Source organism: Octodon degus, unplaced genomic scaffold (genome assembly GCF_000260255.1).
Source record: "Octodon degus isolate 3935 unplaced genomic scaffold, OctDeg1.0 scaffold00301, whole genome shotgun sequence".
NCBI lineage: Eukaryota > Metazoa > Chordata > Mammalia > Rodentia > Octodontidae > Octodon > Octodon degus.
In genome coordinates, this window is record NW_004524877.1 from 1,285,144 (window position 1) to 1,289,230 (window position 4,087).

The following is a 4,087-nucleotide window of genomic DNA, read 5'->3' on the forward strand; positions in this document are numbered from 1 at the left end:
AAAAAAGAAAGAAAGAAAACAAGGAAAGGTAAGCCTTGCAGAGCAGCAATAAAGTAGTAACTTAGACCTGAAAGCTAATCATGCCACTGAGTGACCAAGGATTCCCAGACAAGTTCCTTATTACCACTGCCACTCACAGACTACTCCCAGCTCCTGTTTCCTCCTGCTGTCTCTGTAAAACTAGGTGGCAAAACTTCTCCAATAGAAGCTCACCACCTCTTAAACCAGAATATGAGAATGCATTTTTCATTACTACCTAAATTCACCCAGATATTTGAACTGCACTTAAGGAAACATGTTCCAATTTTTTAAGCATAGAATTTGATTTTTTCTTTAGTTTTGCAAAGTCATTCATCTCAGGCAGGAACTTTGAAATTGAGTTTCTTTTCTTACTTTACTGAACTAATCTGATAAACATTAAACCAAAACCTTTTAATATAATGCAATCAAATAATTCTATAGATAGCTAATAGATGTAAAATAATGCTAAATAGTTTAATTCAATAGGGGGAAAGGTAAGAAATATACATTAATGTCCTAGACTATTATTGAATTTTTCTGAAGTAATACATAATTATTGAATTGTTGAAGAAATATGGAATATTTATCCTAAAACATATGGTTTCCTCTACATATAACTAATCACTAATCACTTCCTCTTAACCAGAGTCTGTGTTTTTTATACAATCCAAAGTTACTTCTAATAGTATTGTCCCATCAGACCTGCATGTGCAAAAATCATATTGTCTCCTTAGTGTGAGAACCTGAAAGAGAAAAATGGAATCTGGAGGGTACAATAGATACTGGGAAAGGGGAATGAACTTATTCAAAAGTAAAGCGTTACTGAGTTGAGGAGAAGGACAGGAGACAGAAAGGGGAAAAGAGATTTATCTATGTATGTAAGCAGGATTGGTCTGGACAACTGAGTATTTCTTTTTTGGTTGGGTCTCTTTCTGGCTTTGGAATCAGGAAAAAGATTGTTTCCAGGAATAACTTTGGGAGTACTGTTTCCTTTTCAATTTCATTAAAGAGTTTGAAGAATATTAGTATTAGATCTTCTCAAAAGTTCTTGTACATTTTTCCAGTGGGTCTGCGATGACCTCAGATTTTATTACTAGGTAGTTTTTTTTTATATCTTCAATTTTGTTAACAGATTTTGGATTATGCAGGATATCTATATCTTCGTAACTTAAATTCATTAATTCATTTGTATCTAAGAATGTGTATATTTCTTTTGAACTATCTATTTTATTAGAATACAGCTTTTCAGAACAGTTACTGATGATCTGAATTTCTGCAAGATCCATTGCTACTGCACACTTTTTATTTGCAATGGCATGGTTTTGAGTCTTTTCTTATTTGGATAAGATTAGATAAAAGCTTATGTATTTTATTTTATCATTCAAAAGACCTATTTGGTTCATTAATTTTTGTACTTTTAAAGTCTCATTTGAATTAATTATTGCTCTGATCTTTATAATTTCCTTCTTTGTACTAGCTTTGGGTTTGAATTGTTATGGTTTCCCTAGAATCTTAAGGCTCTTCATTAGGTTATTTATTTGAGCTTACTCTTTTTTCATGTGGGAATTTACTGCTATAAACATCCCCATTAATCTGCTCTCTTAGCATCCTATAGTTTCTAGTATGTTTTATTCACGTTGTTCTTTCATTGTAAACTATTTTTTCTTTAATTTCATGTATACATCACTGATTTTTGTTTGAGAAGATATTATTTAATTTTTTACATAATTTATATGATATCCTTTGCCATTGATTTCTACTTTCATTGCGCTGACCTGATAACATGCATGGTATGAATTCTATTCCTTTACATTCACTTAAGCATGCAATATCATACTGTATATCGTATATTTTGGAGAAAATCCCACGTACTGCTGAGAAAAATGTGCATTTAGTTTTTGGTTGAGACAGTTACAGATGTCAACTAAGTACAGTTTTTCAAAGGTTGCTTCAACTTTAAGACATCTTTGCTGAGTTTTTGATGCAGCTGTAAATTTACAACAATGAAATATTATCTTAATTAATTTTCTCATCGCTGAGAAAAAAGTACCTGGCAACCAAAATTAAAGGGGGAAACACTTATTTAATTCATAGTTTGTAGTGTTTTTAGCCCATAATTGGCTAGTTACAAGGCAGGGTGGCATGTGACAGAGGGCCAAAAATTCTTGGTGGTGGAAGCCAGAAAAAGCAACAAGAAAGAATAAGACAGTTTCCATCTCTTATGTGCAGGTTACTGCCCTGAGGCTGCCATAGCACTCAAACATTTAATCCTACCATTGGACCATGGACCGGTCAGAAACTCTACATATACTTGTCTGCAAATGCTAGCTCCCCATGATTGCATGTGACTATGGAGGGACATCCAGACATTTACCATAAAACGTATTAAAAACAATTATTTTATTAATTAACTTTATTGGTACATTTAGGGCATACATAATGATCACATTCACCATAGAGAACTTGTACCTGTATAACATCATTCTTCATCAATTATTCTAGTTCAATTCCTCTTCCCCCTCCTTATTTATAAAAGATTTGTTTCCATTTTTGTTCTTTTCCCTTCCTTCTCCCCTGACCCCAGTTCTCTACCCATTTGAAAAAATTTTTCCTATTTCACAATATTTATTATACGTTTTGGTCCTTATTTACAGTTTTGGTTTCTCAAAACAGAAACAATCCAGTATCCACAAATGAGTATCTAGTTTATTTCACTTAAAAATATGATTGCATAGACCCAGTCCTACACGAGTGAGTGTGTGAGAGACCTTCCAGCCATCCTGCGCCAGCGGGACCTACTGCCCCAGCCAAGGTGCAGCATGGGTGAGACCCTCTTCCACTCCCTTGGGAAGCACCTACCATTCTGCAGCACCTCCCCTACACTGCCTGCCCAGTAGAAATTTCTGCCACATTCTGGGAACCCCCAGATCCAGTCTTAGCCCAGGCCTGGTGAGTTTGTGGAGAGCTTCCGGCTATCCTGTGCTGGCATGACCTACTGGTCCCAGCCCAGGCAGAGCATGGGTGACACCCTATTTAACAAGCTTGGGATGCCCCCTATCACACCGTAGTACCATCCACACCCTGCCCACAGAATAAGAAGTACTTTCACTTTCCTGGAACACCTAGATCCAGTCCAAGGCCAGGCCCGGTGAGTGTATGGGAAAGCTGCCTCTACTGCTTACTCCACCTTGTTCCCTCCAGACTCAAATCAGGCCTGGCATACAGGCCTGGGGTGAAACCCTTCAGCTGCAATGCCTGCCGAGAGTGTAGGGGACAGAAACACCCAGCTAGTCCAGGTGCAGTACATCTTGCCAGAGGGGCACAACAGGTTCAACCCCAAGGGAAGCAGCAAGAGGGAGCTGATCACAGAAGCCAGCCACAAACCAGGCACAGCTGGATAAATCCAAACTTTGTAGATCTGCACCTGAACTTCAGTAGGTGCTAAGGTTATAACTGCAACAAAGATCTACAACAAGATCAGAAAATATTGCCACACAAAATGAAAATGAGAAGGAGCAAAATGCAATTTCACACCCCAAACCCACCAATAACAAGTGCAGAAGACACTAACACAGAACAAATTGGGAATCACACAGGTGAAAGCAATGAATCAATAGCATCTGAAATAAAGTAACAGCTTCCAAAAGGTATAGAGGATATCAGATTGGAAATGAAAAAAGAAATTCCTGAATTAATAACATCTGCAGTAAAGGATCAAATGCAGAAACATAAGGAGGAAATCCAATGCCCAACCAGAACAAGTACAAAGGATACTAGCTCAGCTCATGTATATGAATTAATAGCGTTGATAGTAAATAAGCAACAGCAGAAAGTTATAGAGGAACTCAGAGAGGAATCCTTTTCTGAAATAAAAAAGGAATTCTCAGAACTCATACCATCTGAAGTACAGAATCAACTACAGAAACATAGGTAGGGAACCAATCTGAAAAAAACACTGCAGTAAAAGAATTTACAACTGATTCTAAAGAAGACATTGATAAAAAAATAGAGGAGATTAGAAAAATGACGGATTCCTTGAATGAGCAATACAGGAAAGAAATAGATC